The sequence below is a fragment of the Pygocentrus nattereri genome, chromosome 18 (genome assembly GCF_015220715.1).
Source record: "Pygocentrus nattereri isolate fPygNat1 chromosome 18, fPygNat1.pri, whole genome shotgun sequence".
In the NCBI taxonomy this organism is placed as follows: Eukaryota; Metazoa; Chordata; class Actinopteri; order Characiformes; family Serrasalmidae; genus Pygocentrus; species Pygocentrus nattereri.
In genome coordinates this window covers 9,502,152-9,525,011 of record NC_051228.1, presented here as the reverse complement: position 1 = coordinate 9,525,011, position 22,860 = coordinate 9,502,152, and the positions used below count along the sequence as shown (strand labels likewise).

Here is a 22,860-nt window from a genome sequence, read left to right as displayed (position 1 = left end):
GGCTTCATGATGAACTTCAGCGTCCTCTCGTTTTGTTTAGTCTGTCAGAGTCTCAGTGAGTTTCAGTAGAGAAAAAGAAAACGTAGCTAATCTAGAAGTTTCTCCTCAGAAATAGCGACATGTCCCTCGTGTTTTCGGCTAAACTCTGAGGTAAAAAGTTCGAGCCGCTCACCTGAGAAGTCTTCAGCGTCGTCAGCAGGAGTTGAGGTGAAGAGTGGACGCACCTTGGTGGAGAAGGAGGGGAGAAGATGCCGCCGACAGCGAGTTAGACATGTCAGTCGTGGGATTGCAGCGTTATTTTAAAGAACGGAAGGATTTTCTTTCAGGGAAAAGAGAAGGAAAGAAGTTGCTGTGCTAACGGCGCTGAGTTGAAGTTGGGAGTTAGAGCTCGCGCTCTCTACCTTTGCGTCACTACAGGAGCGCGCGGTGTTGCCAGGGGGCGGGGGGGCGGGGGGGGGGGGGGGGGGGGGGGGTGTCCACTCTCTCTACCCTTTACCCCTTCTGCCCTTTTACGACTTTAAGCAGCACTTTGTAGTTCTACAGTTACAGTTACTGTAGTCCATCTGTTTCTCTGATACTTTGTTAGCCCCCTTTTACCCTGTTCTTCAGTGGTCAGGACCCCCATGGACCCTCACAGAGCAGGTACTATTTGGGTGGTGGATCATTCTCAGCACTGCAGTAACACTGACGTGGTGGTGGTGGTGTGTTAGTGTGTGTTGCGCTGGTGTCACTGCTGGACTGAGAATAGTCCACCAGCCAAAAATATCCAGCCAACAGCGTCCTGGGACCACTGATGAAGGACTAGAGGATGACCAGCACAAACTGGACCCCCACAGGGCAGTTCTGGAGCATTTCTCTGGATCCATTCATCATGACATGTTAACATTAATGTAAAAGACATTAACACAAAAACGATGGATATGTATATATTGTTGATGTTCCTCACCAAAAAACTAAAAATACTGAAAAATAAAATCTTAAAACACCATTTGGAATGATTGGATAAAATAATGGCAGTTCTTAATCTGACAACTGACTCCAAACTTTTCAACAGTACTTCATAGAAATAATGAAGGCATCTACATGGCTGTGTATTTGAGCTCAATTTAGCTTTTTCAGATAGAGTTGTTTATGGTCCATTTATTCCTTCGGTTGATGATATTTTTGATTGATGGTTCGGAAAACTTGATGAATGTTGTTTGTAATGGCCGTTGCTTACCAAGTTTATGAAGATGAATATCGCTGTTGACGGATCAAAACCTTGTATGTCCAAAATGGAAACTTGACAGGAGAAGGAAAAAACATACTTTACTTTTAATGTAAGTCAATGGAACCAGAATTTTTTCCAGGTCATTTTGGGTCATTTCATTTAGTCCATTCGTCGTGAAATGTACACACAAAGTAAAGGGAAAACAGGCATTTTCAAAAAATGTCAAAAACTGAAAAATGTCAAAAATGGAGATATAAGGTTTTCTTTCGACAACAGTGATATATACGTGTGTGTGTATGTATATACACACATAAACACACACACATATGTATACGTGTTTGTTTATATATAACAATTCACATCAAGCCATCTAACCTTTAATGTAAATGTAAAGAGGGGCGTATTTGAGATGTAATTTTGGATGATTTTCCTCAGTAAATAACCAAACAAGTCTAATATGTTTGTCTCATTTGTTTAATTGGGTTCTCTTTATCCACTTTTAGGTGTGAAAATCTGATGAAGTTTTAAGTCAAATTTATGCAGAAATCTAGAAAATTCTAAAGGGTTCACAAACTTTCAAGCACCACTGTGCTCATATATATGTGAAGCGTGTGTGTATGTGAGCTTTCTCAGCCTAGACGTTGCCAATAGCAGGGTATTGTCCATTTTTTCGACCATACTGCAGGAGTACCTGCTGCATTCAACTACAGATATGGCCTATACTTATCAGCCTAATGCGTTTCCTCATGTCATCCCCTTTATTTAAAATGCCCTCAAAGTATCCTTCAAACTGATGTGAGACAAAGTAATTGCACGCTGTTTTTCCTATGTAAGGTTACAGGACAGTCAGGTGTAGGTACAGCAGGCAGGTCTGACAGCTTCCCTGCCTCTGTCCGCCGTGCGGCTGTGCTGAGCTCTGACCGGGCTGCTGTGCTGAGCTCTGACCGGGCTGGCACGCGGCTGTGCTGAGCGCTTACCGGGCTGCCGCGCGGCTGTGCTGAGCTCTGACCAGGCTGCTGTGCTGAGCTTTGACCGGGCTGCTGTGCTGAGCTCTGACCAGGCTGCCACGTGGCTGTGCTGAGCTCTGACCGGGCTACTGTGCTGAGCTCTGACCGAGCTGCTGTGCTGAGCTCTGACCGGGCTGCCGCGCGGCTGTGCTGAGCTCTGACCAGGCTGCCATGTGGCTGTGCTGAGCTCTGACCAGGCTGCTGTGCTGAGCTCTGACCAGGCTGCTGTGCTGAGCTCTGACCGGGCTGCTGTGCTGAGCTCTGACCGGGCTGCCACGTGGCTGTGCTGAGCTCTGACTGGGCTGCAGGCAGTTGGAGCAGCAACGCTGTGTCTTATTCAGCGGCTACCTGCTTTAATGGCGCTTTGCCTTGGCCCGCCCGCGAGCAGTGCGCGCGCCACATTGTGAACGGCCTTTCTGCGCGCGCTTCGAGTGTTTACACAGCGAGCGCTGCTCCGTGTTGTCATGGCGACGTCATTGTTTATTCTAGGGTGACTCGGGAGGACCTGCTCAGCAAACGGGCAAGAAAACTGTGAAGCACCGGCCGCGTGACTCTAATGGAGAGGAGCTTGATGCGAATGAAGGCCAAAAAAAGTGGGCAGATCCTGGGACGGGCCTGGACTGACCACACCATGGGCTGTAAAACCCTGAAGCTTGATGGCCGTGTTTGAAATGAAGGGTAGTCTCTAGTGGAAAGTGCTGAGGGCTACAGCTGAGGGATTACATCATTAATTCAGTGTCATATCAGAAGGGATGGATTGCTGACCAGGCCTTGGGGGCCACGAGGGGGCCACGAGGGGGCCCGAGGGGGCCTTGCAGCACAAGAGTGGAGGTGGGCCGTATACCCAGGACCATCCACTGCAATGATGTAAACATGACATGTGCGAATAGCCCCTGAATAGCCTACATAACACTGACTGTTGAAATAACTACATATGACTTATCAATTCGAGGGATTTTTAAACCTTATTTATTTTTTTAATTTTACACTAAGATGACTTGGCTTGGCTTGGGCAAGTTTTTCCAATGGGAAGTTGGTCATGTAGCATATCAAAGAAGTCCAGAATTGTCAGAAATCATTTACCGCAATCAGGTTTTCAATATCTCTTGTGGTTCAAAATTATCAACACAGAAAGTTGCAACAACAACTGGGAACATTGCCTGTGATGCACAGCTATTTGATGTGTTCACTGTGCTGTCCCTGGCGCTGAACACAGAGCTGAAGGCGCAGGATCCAATCGTTACGAACCCGCATGAGAATCTCTGAAGAAATGCTGTCATGTGAAATGACCCCAGAGATAAAAGTCGATAACAAAATAAAAAATAAAATAAAATAAAACGCTGTCCTGTCACTTTTGACTCATCCTGTATATAACAATGATAATCATTATATGCTTCTGGCAGCAATACATCAAAATATTGACTCAATATCTCAAAATAATGCACATACAGATGACGAGAACAGGTTTCCACAACACATTAATCACAGTTTTCACATTTCCCCAGATGTCTTGGAAAACCATGATCCATCTATGCTCCTTAGCAGTGCAAAGTCACCCACCCACCCTGTGTTATGTGTCAGGATTCACTCAGTAGCAATCATTAAAATAAGCAGATTTATCTTTTCTGCCTCCGTATAATTTCATACAGCAGCGAATGAATGATGCCGCAGACCAGGCCTGTGTAGTCACCACTTACTGCAGTTCACTGTATACAGAAATATAAGATTTCTATATTTAAACTTCTATAATAAACTTCAATATGTCTGTCTTCTTAAACTATTCCTGTCATACTGTCTGTAATCTATAATTTGTAGACTATAGTAATTGCATTGAATTTATAAGATTTATTATTATAAGAATGATAATGAGAATCCTGCAGAAGTTCCTGCAGTATTACTATAGACTGGGGTGCCTAAACGTTTAAATAGCTCATGAATGATAGCATTACATTGTTATCTTTATGTTTCCTATATAAACAAAACAGATATTGACTTGTTATCTGTATGTATTTCAAAGATCTTTGTTTGGTATCTATACAAAACAACTAGTTAATTGTTAAAATAAAACAACTAGTTAATTGTTAAAATAAAGCAACTAGTTAATTGTTAAAATAAAACAACTAGTTAATTGTTAAAATAAAACAACTAGTTAATTGTTAAAATAAAGCAACTAGTTAATTGTTAGCATTCCATTGTCCAAAAAACAAAACAACTTGTTAGCTTTATGTTTCTCAAAAAGACAAAACAGCTAGCTACTTTTTAGCTTTTTACACTTCTCCAAATAGAACAGGTAGTTAGTTTTATGCTTGCCAAAAATTCTAAACCATTAGTAATTTGTTTATACATTTTCCCATGATGACAAAACAGCTAGTACTTGTTAGCTTTACATTGTCCAAAAAGACAAAACAACTTGTTAGATTTGTTTACCAGGAAGATAAAATTGCTAGTTGCTTGTGAGCTTTGTACATTATTTTAAGACAGAACAGCTGGTTAACTATTAGTTCCGAAAAGACAAAACAGCTACCGATTTGTTAGCTTTATACATTTTCCCAAGTAGACAAAACAGCTAGTTAATTGTCTGCTTTACATTGTCCAAAAAACAAAATAGCTTGGTAGCAAGTCAAAACTGCTAGTTACTTGTTAGGTTTTTACATTTTGCCAAATAGAACAGCTGGTTAGTTATTAGCTCCACATTTTTTGAAAAGACAAAACTGCTAGTGATTTTTTTAGCTTTATACTATATATTTTTATACTATTTATATTTATACATATTTTCCCTAGAAGACAAGACAGCTTTTGCCTCTTAGCTTTCTATTTTCCAGAAAAAAGCAGTCATTACTTGTTAGCTTTATGTTTTCCAAAAGTACAATACAGCTAGCAACTTGTTAGCTTTATATACTTTCCCTAAAAGACAAATTACTTGTAAACTTTACATTTTCCAAAAAGACTGTGTTAGCTTTGTTTTCCAAACACAAAAAGGGACTTATTAACCTCACATTTTCAGACTTTGTGAGTATAAATGGAGAAACTGCATCCTTTAAATAATTCAGTGAAAAGAATATTCTTCACACTGGTGGTCTCCAAATCTCCTTTTGCTCTATCAGCTTGTAATTGCTAACTATATGTTGTTACATTTGCATAGCAGTCAGTAAGAATCATATTTTGTTGAGGGTCATACATTTTTTCACATTTTATTTTAAAGCATTGCACGTATGTAGCAGTACTTAAAATTAGTAACAATAATTAAAGAAAATAAATAAGCTACAAATTAGAAGCTGCACAAAAATGGTTTAATTATGGCTTATTCAAACCTCCAAGCCTCCCACTTTGGACAGCCCTGCTATAGGTCAGTCATAAAGTCATACATTTTTATGTTTTAAGCTGCTGAAATTTGGAAAGATAGTAGCCTGATTCTCTGTTGCTAGTGGCTACGTAATATTTTCACACAAAGAATCCCAGCCATGCTTTTTCAGGGCTGACACTAAAAGGCTTGTCCAGCAGAGTGCAGTATAAGTACAGAAACAAGCCAAATCGAACGGGTACCCTGTGACCACCTCATCACCTGCTAAAGTCCACACATACCTCAGCAGGGGATTATGGCACTGAGATTGTGTTAGATAGGGAGAAAGGGTGAGAGACAGAGAGATAGAGGTGTTATGTTGGTTGTGTTATTTCTATAAGTGGCCGGTCATCTTGCCTGTCCATTCCTGTGTTAATGAAAAAGGCCATTGGCAATATGTCCCAGAGTACTGGGCATCTACACCCTTCAAAAATGTAGGCTGTAATTATCCAACTCTGGTCTGCATCAAATGAAGATGGCTAGTCTGAACTATTGTCTGCATCAAATTCAAATTGCCTATTTCAACCAAAGGGGTAACTAATCAATTTCATTAATTTCTTCATTTCAGTCTCTTTCATCAGATCTGAGCCGTAAGCCCCTTTAGATGTGGTTCTGATAGGACTGTGGGTTGAGATTTGTAGGAAAGCTCCAAAAGACATTGTAGTTGCCCAGAGACAAGCCACGAATAGCACTTCAGACTGACCTCTCAATTGCCTCGCTTGCTGTCAGCTAAGCTTGTGCCCTTTCACAGCCAAAGGTCTCTTCCTCATTATCTGCAGGCCTTGTAATGTATGTCTCCTGCAGATTTTCTACAGGCACCAAAAACAGGCCTTGAAGAAACAGTACCGGGTTTCAAAGTGATTAGCAGTAAGAGCAACCCCCGCTTTTAAAGGTTCAGAGAGCTTAATTTCTCTCGAGCATGGCTAATGTCACCTGCTGGGTGAATGTCAAGGTAATGAGGAGACAGAGCAGCGGTGCTCTGCCCGCCGCATGTTTCAGCCACCTTATCAAGGAAGAAACGAAGCTGGAAAACGAGTTCCACTTCTTCACCTTTTTTTCTTTGTCACTTATTTGTCCAGGAACACCTCCATCATGCTAGCATTGCTAATAATGAATGTCATACATTGTATGATCAGAATGATCCAGATTCCTTTAATTAGTGGATTCAGGTGTTCAGTTACCCACACACAGGCCATACACTATGATAAGTTAGACACCAGTTCAGTTTGTTCAGTTTCCAGTCAAAAGTACTAGTTATTAATTTTTCTGGAGATTTCTGAGGAGGTCAGATAGGTACTGTAACGGTTGGGAGCGAGGAGGTGGACGCATGTGCTGAGGTAAGCGACGTTTATTAAGGGCAAATCCAGGGTCATAGTCAAGCCAGTCCAGGGTCAAACATCCAACTCGGAGAGCAGGAGGGACAGACATGACGAAATGAACACTGAATCAAACACCAAACACCGCGAGAATACAATACATCCAACAGTTCAGACAATTCAAACAAAGACCAGTAACCAGACAGGGGAAAACAGGGCTTAAATACATAAGGGTCAACGAGGGACAGGTGGAAACACAGGTGGAGACAATCAGGGGCAGAGTAACCAAAACAAGGGGCCGGACTAGAAAACCAAAACAAACGCACATGGGCTAAACCAAAACAACACGAACACGTGGACAAGACTGGGAGGGGCCACTTGTGACTGGTACATCCACTTACATAAGGAGAAAGTTAAACATGAAGGAAACAGGAGTTTCCTGCAAAATGGGACAACCATCCAAACCTGGTAGACCACCAAAACTAACACCCTCAGATAAACAGCACTTTGATGTTGTCAGAACAAAACCTTGTATGTCCAAAGTGGTAACTTTACAGGAGGAGGAAAAAACCTACTTTACTTTTAATGTAAGTCAATGGAACCAGATCTTTTCACATGTAATTTTCAGCCCTTTTTTTTGGTCCGTTCATCATGAAATTTACACACAATGTATAGGGTAACAGGTATTGTCAAATAATGACAAAAACTGAAAAACGTCAAAAATTGAGATATGAGGTTTTGTTGCAACAACAGCGGCTTAAAGCTTTCATCTTTGAGCGAGAGGAGAAAATCAAGCCCCACTCTTGCTTCAGAACTGAGCCAATCCACAGTTTTTCTGTCCAGCCTTCCACTGTGAGAAGACAATTCAGCGCTAAGGGTCTGAAAGGATGTGTGGCTGTCAGGAAGCCTCACTGAGAAAAAAAATCTCCACCAGAAAACCAAAACTGGACATCTGAGATGTGGAGTAAGGTGGACTGATGGGTCATGAGAAGCAAACAATTCAACCAACTTCTAAGACTACAGAGCTCCACTGGTTTATTCTATATAAATAAAAATAATGCCCAGCTACAACTTAGTAAGGTGTGGTAATAAAATAATTGAGTCGTGGCCATGACTTAGTAAGGCATGATCTTAAAAAGTTGTGGTCATGCATTAGGATCTTGTTCCCATGTGTTAATAAGGCATGGTCACACATTGTTTTTACTTATATGGGATGTCACCAGCAGGGCTCCTTATAAGACTGAACTTTGAAAAACTGAAAGTGAATGAGGAATATATATAAACAAGTGAATATATTCCACTTTAATATACTCTGTAATGAAAATTGTTATGCTGTAAATGAAATAATCTTTGACAACCATGTATTAATGACATAAGAACATTGTTTTGTTTAACCCCTTAAAAGAATTGGGTCTTGTGGTGGGCCCAAAGTTTCATCACGCCCTTCTATAACCTAAGAATAGCTCAACCAGTTTGCACTGACGTCCCTGTAGTAGTAGTTGTACTGAATAATAAGTTGTATTAAGTATTAAGTCTGGGATTTTAAACTGGCCTGAGTCCAGACATGTTTTTTGTTTATTACTCGGATCATGAAAAGCAGAAAATGCAACCAACTTCTAAGACTGAACTTTGGAGGGGGTGGGAAAAATGTCCCAGCAAGTTTTTTTTTAAAGACTGAATGTGAGTCTCCTGAAAAGAATGGAAGCTGTAATAAAGGCGAATAGTGGACACACTAAATACTGAGCAACTTAATATCACATTCGTGTTATAGACTTCTGTGTAATCTAACGTTAAATACATTTACATCTTGTCTGAACAGCAGCTGCTCATGTGCCTTCCTTTCCCATGTATAAAGTGTTCTCTGGAGTGATGGAGCTCCAGCCAATTCGTCTGGGATGAGCAGGAGTGGTGCTTGTGATCCAGAACTGATTGTTCAACCTGACCTCACTAATGCTCTTGTGGCTGAATGCAAGCAAATCCTCACAGCAATGTGAAGCCTCCCCAGAAGAGTAGATGCTGCTAACCCCTTGATTTTGAAACTTTGCACAGATGTCTACAAATTCTTGAACATATAGTGAAGTATTGGCTTGTTTGAATTCTGAACATGGGCTCATGCTAATAGGCCCTCGCTAGCTTCCATTGATTAGCCATTTTAACATTTTTGGGCAAGGAATTTTGATCAGGACATCAGAAACAGTTGATTATTGAACACAGTGCCCAAGCAGAGTGATGAAAGGGTACAGATATTGGAGCTCCCTTCACGTTTGCTGCCTCCTGTATTCTTTTTTTACGCAAGTCGTTTTAAGCGGATGACACCAATAAAGCAGCGCTGACTCATCATCTGCTTTGTTGAGGTAGCCCGTGGGCAAAGGCCTTGTTTTGCACTGAGGAGAATGCTCTAGGGTTTACCCCGAAGCGCAAAGCTAATTCCCTCGTTTCATGTTCTAAAGGCCATCCGATGAACCAGCGATTACGTTTTCATCTCCCACTGACTTTATTGACACGTAACGGCCTACGGGAACAGTAGAGCGCCTGGAAAATGACACAGCAGGCTAACCTACCGGAACCATGTCACAGTCACAGACAGAAACAAACGAATGCCGTTCGCTTCAGGATAAGACAAATTACGCCTGTGTTCACGACTACATCAGATCATAAAAGAGAAGACAGGCATATCAAACGAATATGATACTGTCATGTACCCTAACGGCAAATCAAACGCGGTGGCTACGATGGGTTGGATCACTAGCAGCTAAAGAAAAAGTTACAGTTTCTTCCTTTTTTAAATAAAAAAAAATAATATTTATTTATTTATGTTGTTATTGCTGTCTCTTTTACTGGGAAAAGATAAGGCAAAGGCTGAGATAGGCAGTAAACACCCTGCGCAATTCACTGTGCCAACACTGACAGTTCTCATAAAGCTAATAAATACATGTCAGCGCCGTTTTCAGAAAAAACGCAATAAACTACGCTGAGACATTTTAAGCAGTGTTGTGCGCGGGGGTGTTTATCAGAGAGACTTTTTCATAAACCTTCCATAACATCAACTTGCTCTCTCTCTCTACTTCTTGCTCCCTTGCTCTCTCAGGGTTTTTAGCCGCTACGTTCTCTAATTAAAAGTATTGCAAACAACATTGTTAACAACTGACCCGTTTCCCTTAATAGCACTTCAGGTCAGGGAAATTTAATAGCTGTCAGCATATGTGATACAAGTACTACTTAGCGTGTGCCTATGGCATAAGGAGCACCAGCAAGATGCACTTGCTGCAGAATATACATATTTTATAGAAGACGGATTGTCAAGCATTTTGCCAAGTTTGTCAGTTATTGCTGTGTTTTCAGTGTAATGAGGGTAAAAAGCACAAATTTCACCCCTTTATTGTACTGCTTTCCTCATGTCTCCATGCGGTCATCACATTTATTTTGTTATGTAAGTAGCATGATGTTCACAAGGAGCATATATTTATAAACAGTTGTTAAAAATATATTAAATAATATATATGTTCTTTAGAAAAAGAGGTCCTCTTGGTGAGGAACAAGGGAACAAGGGAAATCTTTGTTTTTGCTTCATTTTTATTACTGGTGGGTAGTTTTCTGCGTGAAAATATTCTATCAATAGTTTCATGAAAAAATCGCTTATCATTACAATGAAGTTCTAAAAATTCTCAATTTTTGTTTCTCTCCAGTGCTGCTTTCACAATCCTCCAAAGCAGGAGCTCAGTAACACTGAGATTAATAACTGATCATTACATTGGTTTATCAGTCTACTCAGGCTTTAGCAGAGCTCAGTAACACTGAGATTAATAACTGATCATTACATTGGTTTATCAGTCTACTCAGGCTTTAGCAGAGCTCAGTAACACTGAGATTAATAACTGATCATTACATTGATTTATCAGTCTACTCAGGCTTTAGCAGAGCTCAGTAACACTGAGATTAATAACTGATCATCACATTGATTTATCAGTCTACTTTGGCTTCAGCAGAGCTCAGTATCACTGAGATTAATAACTGATCATCACATTGATTTATCAGTCTACTCAGGCTTTAGCAGAGCTCAGTAACACTGAGATTAATAACTGATCATCACATTGATTTATCAGTCTACTCAGGCTTCAGCAGAGCTCAGTATCACTGAGATTAATAACTGATCATTACATTGATTTATCAATCTACTCAGGCTTCAGCAGAGCTCAGTAACACTGAGATTAATAACTGATCATCATATTGATTTATCAGTCTACTCAGGCTTTAGCAGAGCTCAGTAATACTGAGATTAATAACTGTTCATCACATTGATTTATCAGTCTACTCAGGCTTCAGCAGAGCTCAGTATCACTGAGATTAATAACTGATCATTACATTGATTTATCAATCTACTCAGGCTTCAGCAGAGCTCAGTAACACTGAGATTAATAACTGATCATCATATTGATTTATCAGTCTACTCAGGCTTTAGCAGAGCTCAGTAACACTGAGATTAATAACTGATCATCACATTGATTTATCAGTCTACTCAGGCTTTAGCAGAGCTCAGTAACACTGAGATTAATAACTGATCATCACATTGATTTATCAGTCTACTCAGGCTTTATGCAGAGCTCAGTAACTGAGATTATGCAGCTTTAGGAGGAACATCAGTGTTTATAGAAACCATTAATTTAGGTCCTCTTAAAAATGTTCAAGCATTTGTTTTAATAAATTAAACAGAATTTTAAAGCAAAAGGATTTTATTCTGATGTCTGTCAGTTCAAAGTCAGCACACAAACAACCAATTCTGTTGATGGTCCATAAGCAGTTTAATACTAATGCAAGTACTTTTAAATATAACTTTTATATCCACAATTACTGTTTTTTGTTGCATAGATAACAAAGGTTTCTCCTTTTAACGTGCAAATGTGTGTCTATATTATTAATGGTATCTGGATATTAGCATTGATATTATTTGCTATAGTCAGGGGCATCACATAGCCATAATGTTTCTTTTGATATCATTTTTAGATGGTAAGGTTTTCTTCTACAGACCCCTAACGAGACATGTGCTGTGCTTTTTTGGGTAAAAATCTGGTGAGCACCATATATTATCAAGAGAGCCCCAGATACAATGTAGTGAGCACCCAATACCATCAGCTGAGCCCCAGACACTAAGTGGTAAGCACCTGATACTACATGGTGAACACCTAATACTATATGGTAAGCATCAGATACAGACGTCCTTTTTTTTATAGAATATAGTACGATGTCTACAGCACATTCTCAATCAATCTGAAGAACATAGCATCAGGTGCTCATGTGATAGTATTGGGTGCTGCATACTATCCGGTGAGCACCTGATGCTATGTGAGTTCTTCAGATTGACTGAGAATGTGCTGTAGACATTGCAACAATAACAGAACCTTTTTGAGTGCTAAATAGAACCCTTTTCAAAAAGGTTCTATATAGAACTACATAAAACACATTATTCATCAGTCTGACGAATCTTATCTTGATGCATATAACCCTTTAATAGAGAACCATCTTTGAAGAACGAATAGTGTACTTAACACAGTTGCATGGGACCATTCAAAATAACACTTCTTACAAAAATCCAGCCTTCCATTTGGGGTAATACATATATGAATCAGTCCACCTGATTAGAATTTACTTGTCACTTAAGTGTAGTTTCCTTGTATTTGTTAAGTGTGTATTAATCAAGTGTTTTAGAAGGTACAGTTTTAAGTACATCTAAAATTTAGAAGCAGGAAGTAGGGCCATATTGACTTTATTAATATCAAAAATATAGAAAAATACTATGGTTTAAATTTGATCAGCATAAGCCTTTACTATTTAAAACTCTGGTGTCCATGAACTGGCCAGTGCACCAAAATGTTGCAGCCTAGTAACGCCTTTACTTTGCATCTTATCGCAAGATCATACATGACCCATATCTGGAGTTATGAGCCTGTGGAGAGGGGCTGAGATGCATATCATGTGCACCTCACCTTATGTAATTGGTGGATTCGTGTTTCCGTCAACATTTTGTGCCAAAGTGACCAATGGACAAACACTCAGGAAATCACTTAGGGGCTGACCCATCACATCAGAAACCCTTCATTCTTTATTCAGTCGACATTGGAGACACATAAGAAATGGTGTGTAAAGAATTAAAAGCAGCCAAAGTTGCTGCAGGAGTTTTGGAAAGTACTGACGAAGATAACAGAGCATTTTTATATGAAACCTATGGGTATCATATCATATGCAAGTACCTTTAAAGGTGAAAAGGTGAAAGATGTGCAAAAATAATGTCTAAATTTAACAGCGGTGCTGGTGAGTCCATTGGTAGCATACCAAGAGGCACTCGCCGCAGGGTTTCACAGGCTAGTTTACAGGAGCTGAAAGTTGGGAGAGGTTCTGAGGTTCTGGAGCTGGTGAGTGGGTGCCTGGAGTGCGGCTACCCATCAGTCACAGTAGGGTGTCAGGTTAGCAGCTGAAGGTGTGTCATTAGCCCCCCGCTGGTCGCCTCCTGGTCTGGCCCTCCTCCCATTCGTCTTCATTAAAGAGGCGTTGACTGGGTCTCGGCGAGCAGATGGTCATTAATGTGCCCACCCTATCCAGGGGACGCTACCTGGAGGTCACACGTCACCCCTTGAACGCTGCCGTACTGCAGCTCTCCGCGCTGGAATGCAGAGGAACCTGAGAAACATACGCCAGCTTGACCCGATGCCAAGATAGACTGGTGTCTTAGTAGCCATTCTCTCTGGGCAGATGACTTTATTTCAGCACTGATGACCAGTCTAGATCTGGGTGATATGCTGAAAATGAGGTTACAGAGAAATTAGCGAGTCTCGGAAAGATACCTACATCCAGAATGTGTGTTCTCAAACACGTTCCAAACACTATCACCATCTGGCCAGTTTGGTGCCCAGAGGGTTTGCGTAAGCACCAGCAATGTAGACGGCAAAATGACACAACCTGTTGTTCTGTGTTACAATGTACACTGTTAACTATTTACAGGATTTCATTAACTATTTACAGTATTTAAACTAATATTTTACAGTAAAATACTGCTTTCATCATTTTTTTGTATAACGATATTATTATCTTTGAGGTCAATTTGACCCCATTCAGTAGTTAATGTCCCTCAATAAATGATTGACAGCATTTTTTGCACCACAGGTTATTGACCTTTTCTCATTGAATGGAGAAAACTGGGTAAATGATATCTTTTTAATGTGTGCGCACTTTGTCGAAATTGGTGTTCAGTTTGACTACAGGCTGTTTCAACTGTATAAAACATAAGAAATATTAACATTTTACACCAATTTCTTTTGTTGTTTTGAATGATATTACACAATAAGATGCGACTGCATGTTATAATCTTCAGAATAAGTTCAAGATAAAATAATTCTGCCCAACCTAACATAGTTGTAACTGCAGTATTCCAAGGACCACTGATAGATTACATGACATGAGGGAGGGGAAAACAGAAGTCCCACCAAAACTTAGATTTTTTCCAAAGGTTACAATTGCTGCGGTCAAACTAAGGCTATTCGATTATTGTAAAATCATAATCATGATTCTTTTGATCAATATTGAGATTTTAACACCTTTAATGAACTTTAAAAAAAAGCCTATTTTAAATGTCTTTTAACAGCTGGTTACCTTGAATTTTAAATAGAATTCAACTAAAAAACATATAAAAAATGTAAATGATAAATGAATAAAATAAATACTATGTTATATGTAAAGACATTTACATTGAATCAAGTAATATAAAATAAGAATTACAAATAAATGAGATCAAATATGTTGACATGCAAATCCACAGCCTACTGAAAACTATTAAACACATATAAAAATAACAAACAAAAACAGATTAGACCAAAATAAATTTTAGGTTTTTAGGGGGGGGAAACGTGAAGGAAAAGGGACTGGCTGGATTTATAACACAAGACAAAATGAGAGCATCACTGCGAGAAAGAATGTGGCACACTAATCACTTTATCCCGATTATCTTGTTTTAATAATCCTTGGAAGCCAAAATCGTGATTGAAAATAAAATTCGATTTATGGTCCAGCCCTAGATCAAACTGACCCCAAGGAAAAAAAGACAGTAAATTTGAGGATAACAGGAGAGTTAAGATACTTTCTGTAGTAACGCAGCAAATTAAAGACTTATTTAGACTTAGACTTAGTGCCTCCCACTCAGTGTGGAGTATTGGGCATCTAGCTGTTTCCAATTTGCCTGGTCTTTTAAGGTCCTTTGTTTCGTCCCAGTTGACTGCATATGGTGTTGCATTGATGTTCTCTATGTAGAACGGGTCGTCCTTTCTTCCTCCACACATTCACATAATACTTGGCTGACAAGGCGCTGAGAAGGGCGTCGTAAGATGTGGCCTGTAAATGGGAAGCTTCTAGCTACATTGATACTGAGAGGCTTTTGACCTCCCCTTTCAAACTGTTCTTTATGTGATTCCTCCAGGTTGTTCCCATGATTGGTGAAAAGTATCTGTTCTCTTTGATATCTTGACTGTACTTTTCCAAGTTTCGCAAGCATAGATTACTGTTGCAAAGACTAAAGACACAAGGAGTTTTAGTTTTGTGGTCACTGAAGCAAGTTTAAAGCAACCACACAGATCAAAGCTGTTGGAAAACCGATGCAAATCACTGCTTTAATGTAGTAAAAGCATTTTAATAAAACATTTTAAGCAGTTTTATTGCATTGAGTGAAGACTTGGTGTATTTTTTGGGCTGGTGCAATTTTACTCTTTTTTACAGGTTAAATGCTGGAATTCTGAGATGTTATAGACAAAAAGTTAATGTTTTTATTTTGCCAGATTTTCCATAAAATGTGTATTTGTTTGTTAAATATGTTTCTGAGATGTTCTGTGCACCTACAGTGCAAAACATGGCTGGTAAATATGTTTATAGAACTGATTCAGATGTCTGGTAAAATAAAAGTTTTTTTATATGTAAGTGTGCAGTGAATTACTTTAGTTGTTATGGAAAAATACTGAAGATTACTGTATTTGAATTACGGCTTATTACTGTTGCAGTAAGTGACAGTACACAGTTGTTAATGTACTGTGATATTTTTGTACATTTTGCTATATATTGTCACTGGCAGGACAAATCTACATTATTTGATCACAGCAGCTGTCCTTTAGATTACGTGAACATTTCTTTATGAATGGAAATACAATGCAAAGAGAAATGCTCCAAAGCCGCCTCGAACAAAATCTTGTCACATTGACGTATGTTTAATTATTCTTCAAGTTACAATATTGGAGATAGAATACATACATAGAACATATAAAACTATATGTATACAGTACTGTAAAAAAATCCACCCTTCATTTGTTTTATTTCCAGTCAAAACATTGATTAAGTACAATTTATTCATTTTTCAAGGCGATATTTCTGAGATTAGATCTTAGCTAATCCACTTTAATAACAAAGGAGAACATCAAAGTACAAAAGAGGAGTTTCCAAAACTGGCGTCCAAAAATTAGTAGAAGTTACAGAGAAAATGGGACTCCAAACAACCATGCAAGACCTGGTAGACCATCAAAACCAACAGAAAGATTTGCACTAAAACACCAAAACTGGACATTTGAAATGGCTTTTATGGACTGATGAGCCTACATTGGTAATTACAGCAGGATTTACCAATGCAACCAACTTCTAAGACTGAACTTTTTTCTTTAACAAACTGAAAGCAAACCTCCCAAAAAGAAGCTGTAATAAAAGCAAAGGATGGCCATGATAAATGCTGAAGAATTTGACATATTTTGTCCACTCACTGTCCACTTCATTAGAAACTCCTACCTTGTTGGTTCACCTTGTAGATGTAAAGTCAGAGACGACAGCTCATCTGTTGCTGCACAGTTCATGTTGGTCATCCTCTAGTCCTTCATCAGTGGTCACAGGACGCTGCCCACAGGACGCTGTTGGCTGGATACTTTTGGTTGGTGGTCTATTCCCAGTCCAGCAGTAACACTGAGATGTTTAAAAACTCCAGCAGCACTGCTGTGTCTGATCCACTCGCACCAGCACAACACACTCTAACACACACCACCACATAATACCAGCTCTGTGGTAGTCCCGGGGTGGGGGGGGGGGGTCTGTAATTGTACAATGGTAGTTTTCATTGTATTGGAATATCAGTTGTAAAAAGCTTGCTGTATTCCAGACATGCAAGAACAAAATAACAGAAAACTCACAAAAGTAGAACTTTTAAGTAGCTAAATTATAATTAGAAAGGAAGCTAAACAGGTGTGTCATATTAGATTGAATGCTAATTAACAGTATGTATGAGCTAAAAAAGGGTTCTGGCAATTAGCACTTTGCGTGAGTTTTCAGAGCGACAGGAGGCAAATAAGAGAGTTCTAAAGAGGTCAAACAGTCGGCGCCTGAGTTGCAGGTGCATTGTTCACAAACGCGTAATTTGATACGATGCAGCATGAGAAACAGGCTCAAAATGCCAAACCTATGCATGGCTGCAAATAGATGCTCTACAGCAACACTGGACAAACAGTGCAATGCTGTGACCTCAAAAATGGCCTGTAACCTGCTGGTCACTATGGAAACACAAAGAGTTTTAGTCCATAGGTGGAGCCTTCTTTTAGCCACACTCCTGCATTTTAGAGCATGGGTCACACAGGGTCACATGGTGAGCTTTTAGATCCCCTTGTTTTGAAGTAAATGTGTCCCCAAAGTCTGAAAACCAGAGTGGAACATTGAGAATCGTCACCAGCGAAACACATATTTTCTGCAATAAGTAAACCTTTTTTATAGTTTCATCACAAATATTATGATCTTATGTTCACAAAAATGCTGCCCACATTTTCAAGTCACTACCAAAACATAGAGTTTTAGTCCATAGGTGGAGCCTTATTTTAGCCACACCCCTTCATGTTAGCTTAGGTCACAAGGTCACATGGTGAGAAGTTCGATCTCATTGTTTTGAAGCAAATCCCAAAGTCTGAAAATCAGTGTGAAACATTAAGAATTGTCACCACCAGGACACGTTTTCTGGAATTAAGTATGTATTTTTATGTTTTAATCACAAATATTTATGATCTTATGGTAGCATTTTTAGCCAGCTTTTTGGGTTCTACTCGAAACAATCACTGCTGTAACATTTGGTAGCGTTTTGTGTTTTAATAGTTGAACTTTAGAGTTATGATTGTTAGGGATTAGGAATTCATTCGTTTTAATAAAATAAACACAATTTTTAAAACTTGACACCTTTTGCTTGCAAACCTCTTTTGTAGCCAGCGCGGACTCTTCCTATTCATATTTTAGGAATTTTCACCCACTCTTCATTGCAGATCTTCCTGCGATCTTCTTGCATGTGCAGCATGTTTAAGGTCTGCCCAGAGATATTCGATGAAGGCCATTTAAAAAGCTTCAGCTTACCTTGAATCATTGCTGTGTTTTGAGTTTTCAGTTAAATTCTTTGGCTAACATTTTTGAGTTCTGCTCAAAATGAGCTGAAATTGTCAGCCGAAACAGCCATTACAGTAACATTTGGTAAGGTTTGGTAGTATTATGATTGTTTTGTTAAGGACAAAATGAAGTGTTCATTAGTTTTAATGAAATAGACCTAATTAAAGTGCAGGGTCACTCAAAGCAAAAGGATTTTAGTCTGAAGTCCAAATCTGTTAAAGGTCCGAAATACACCTTTGACTCTGAGCCAATTTGCTAGAAGGATCTACACATGACCTATTCAGACAGCACTACAGCACTGAGTTGATGTGGATTGTTTGAATGCACCATGCTATTAATTAGTAATGCTATCATATATCATATATTGGCAAGCAACATCTAAACCTTTGCACCTTCCATATGTCTCCATTTATCCGCAGGCTAGGTTTAAGTGACTTTGGGTGTCTTCATGAAGCTCTGTGCTTTTTCCCACTCTTTTCTCTTGCTCTGATGGATTTTGTCACATCGTAATCTACTCTCTCCTTCTCTTCCCGTCTCTGTTTGATAGGGTCAGGAGTGTGGCAGGTGTATGGGGCCACCTAAAAGGACAGGAACTGAATTAAGGTATGATGAGTGGCTCGAAGGCTGTTCCAGTTCATGTGAGTACATTGTTCACCTCAAGTGAAGGCGATGCAGGAAGAGTAATGACTAAATGAGGGGTTTTTTCGTGCACTTCGCTTGTCAGTTCCGAACTGCGTGGACAGACTAATCTCCTTTTCACCTCTCTGACCTGCCCTGACCCTTCTCGGAGGTCAGTTCGATGTGTGGCGGCTTAATTCCCATCCCACTCGCAATGATTTATCGTGTACGGAGTGCGTTCTCTTTCACCTATGAGGACACCGCCACGGGCTGGGATGAAGAGGAATAAGAAGAATAAGATGAATAAGAAATAGGTGTGAAGTATGACGTAAACGCAGAGCCTAAATATATTTCAAAGCTAAAAAAAATGATCGTGCTCGCTAATCATGCTAACTGCTACAAGTGCTTAAAAGCTCTCTGAAGGGTCCCATCAACGTTATTTAGCTTTTTTCCCGATTTATTTCATCAGAAGTCGGCTGAGATCAAGGCGTCCTCTCTGCCAGCTCTCCATCTTAATCATCTATTTTAGCTCGCAGCAGATGGAAGTCTGGCATCTCTGCTTTCTTCGCATTAGCCGGCAGTGAGTGACACTTAAATGGGCAAGAAACTGATGGAGACTCATGAGGTCAGCGCAGCTTGTTAAGGCTTCGAGAAGCGCCAGGCTCGCCCAGTGTCAGTGTTCGCACTGCAGGGGAGGCCACGGAGGCTGATGTGACTTATTTTTCCTGCTCGTTGTTTCCCTGTACACTGTCGCTCTGATGGAGGAGGCCCCTCGTGACGGACCCGGCTTTTCAGGCTCGATGAAGACCAGACGAGACAGATCCAAGTCGGTGTCAGAGTTCATCTGGCTGTCTGCTATTGTTTGAGGGACAAGGCTGGCAACAAGTGTACGATCATGGTGTCATTCCAGAGCTGACGGTCTACCATCTGCCAAGCGTGAAGACACGAGCACCAGTGAGTGCCAGTGGCACGTTTAGTTTACTGCAGATTGTGGAAGGAGGAACAAAATAACAGGAAATTGTCTGAAAGCAGTCAAATATGACAGTCCTGGCTCAAGCAAAACCATTAGTGTGAAGCTCACACAGCGTGTGAAACTCTATTAGACAGTGTTACTTCGTCAGTCCACCTTGTAGATGTAAAGTCAGAGACGATAGCTCATCTGCTGCTACACAGTTTGGTCATCCTCTAGTCCTTCATCAGTGGTCACATGACGCTGTTGACTGGGTATTTTTGGCTGGTGGACTATTCTCAGTCCAGCAGTGACACTGAGGTGTTTAAAAACTCCAGCAGCACTGCTGCGTCTGATCCACTCGTACCAGTGCAACACACACTACCACATCACCAACACGTGAGTGTTACTGCAGGGCTGAGAATGATCCACCACCCAAAGAGTACCTGCTCTGTGAGGGTCCATGGGGGTCCTGACCACTGAAGAACAGGGTAAAAGTGGTGCTAACTAAGTATGCAGAGAAACAGATGGACCACAGTCTGTAACTGTAGAACTACAAAGTGCAGCTATACAGTAAGTGGAGATGATAAAATGGACAGTGTAAAAACAAGAAGATGGTCATTATGTTATGCCTAATCAGTGTATGTTTACTGTAGGTATATTCTGCTGTACACTTACAGTAATATGCTGCAGTTAAAATACAGTAATCTACTGTAATTTTACATAACAGCTCTCCTCCACCTACAGGATCCCTGGCCAAATTACATATTTTGTTAATATTTCGATAAGTAAAAAGAAGTAAACATAACCTTGATTAACTTTAAAAATGTGCAAAAGTCTGCAAAACTTTAGACACCCTTTGCTTGCAAAGCTAGGAGTCTTTCTGTTCATGCTTTAAGAATTTTCACCCCCTCTTCCTGCAGAGATCTTGCAGATCTTTCTGCGATCTTCTTGGGCTGTCTTGCATGCGCAGCATGTTTTGAGATCCCATAGATACCCATAGATTTTCAATGAGGGCCGTTCCAAAAGCTTCAGCTTGCCCTGAAACATTGCTGTGGTTTGAGTTTTCAGTGATGTTTTTCTGATAACAGCGCTAAGACAAGCTGCACCGGTCTTTTAAAAAATAACAAACCTCAGACAAACAAGACCACCCATGGGCAGCACTGCGACTATGAAAAATCACTGTGAATTACAGCGCCAGTTCAGCTTTATTTAGATTACCTACATTGACTAAATATAGCTTCTACAAGGGAAACCATAGTGACTGATGTCAAAGACTAATGCAACACAATACCAACATAAAACGACCTGGTTTTTAGATCTACTGAACAGCCATTAACACATAAGGTCAGCCCTCTGGGGCCTGCGAATGCACCCACACATCTAATTCGATGTGTCTATATATATGTTTCTCTATCTTTGTGATAATATAGTACAGAATTACAGTCAGAGAACTTGTATAGAGGAGACTCTCCATCCACTCTGTAATGTCTTCAGGTTTCTGAAACACTAGAGGGCGCTCCCGAGCGTGTCCAAAATGAATGTGATAAGATGGAGCGTGTGAGCGAAATCATACTTTATAATTGCTTAAACATTTTTTAATTGGCGCCTCATGTGTGTTCATGACGTCAGTGAGCGTGAACAGCCAGTGAGCTGCTCCGCTGACCGAGATATCAGCACTCAGTAGCAGTAGTATTAGAGTCCTGCTGTCCAAAACCTGTTTGCTGTAGAGAAAAGGAAGCATACAGGTATGTTTTCTTTGCTTTTTAGTGAAATACATCCTTCTTTCTAAACTTAAAGGAAAGTTCTATGCAAGTGATTACTATGAAATTACTTTTAATTTTAGCCATTTAGCTTTATTCACCCCCATTCATTGAGGACTTTGTTTCTACGCTCATTGTCCAATTTATAAGCTCCTCTTACTACATAGCAGGTACTATTTGGGTGGCGGATCACTTTCAGCACTGCAGTAACACTGATGTGGTGGTGGTGTGTTAGTGTGTGTTGCGCTGGTCTGAGTAGATCAAATATAACGGGGGAAATAGGAAGAGGCTAGGCTCCTCATAAACTGGCTCTGATACAGTTCAAACATCTCCTGAATCTGTAGAGTTGCCCTTTCCAGTCCATCTCATCATGAAATCATTTGTGACTCACATCTGGAGTTAAATGTAAAAAATCGATGAGAGACATTTTACAGGAAACTATTCCACTTTCGGAACAGATGCAAGAAAAGATGCTATATCTGAGCTAAAGCTTGAAGCAGCGGAAAGTAAGTCTGCATTTTCGTTTATATTTTTTAGCCTACACTAGCACATTAGCACATACTGAGACATATTTACAGCCAAGATGGCAAAATGGACATAAATGTTGTGGCTCCCAAGGTAGTCTGATTTTTGCTGAAAGGACAAAATGGCCCTTAACATTTGGGCTGCCAACCCCTGAGCTAAAGCAAACCTTTAAGAAGAGCTGAAATCTGTGGTGCTGATTGAAGTTTAATCTCAGGATGCAAAATATTCTCCACAGCTTCAATAGTAGCCAGGACAGTGTTTGGAGACTCACTGGAATTGTTCAATAGCTGCACAGAATCAGGGGACTCACTGGGCTTTTTAACAAAACAAAGTTTTCTGATATCCACTCTGTAGTGGCTATTAACAGTGGATGCCAGATAGCAGCCGAGCTCACTTGGAAACAGATTCAAACTCAAAGCTCCCATACAGAAATGTGATATTTGAACACATATGGACATATCATAAAGGGTGACACATACATTTTAAAATATGTTGATGCTCTCAGAACAAAACCTTGTATCTTCATTTACGTCATCTTTCAGTTTATGACATAATTTGAAAGTACCCGTGGTCCTACATATAACTTGTGTAAATTTCATGATGAGTGGAGCAACAGAAGTGACCCAAAATTACTTGGGAAAAAAGTCTGGTTCCATTGACTTACATTAAAAGCAAAGCATATTTTTTTCTTCTCCTGAGTTG

General features: G+C 40.0%; 1 protein-coding gene across 2 annotated transcripts in view; it reads right to left on the bottom strand.

Annotated features, from left to right (window-relative positions):
- Positions 1 to 393, bottom strand: part of glis3 (GLIS family zinc finger 3) — a 37,679-nt gene extending 37,286 nt beyond the window's left edge. For both annotated transcript variants that reach the window (XM_017710749.2, XM_017710750.2), the window contains exon 1: positions 173 to 393. The gene's annotated coding sequence lies outside the window, so the exon portion shown is untranslated. The remainder of the gene's footprint in view (positions 1 to 172) is intronic.
- Between the last annotated feature and the right edge of the window lie 22,467 nt (positions 394 to 22,860).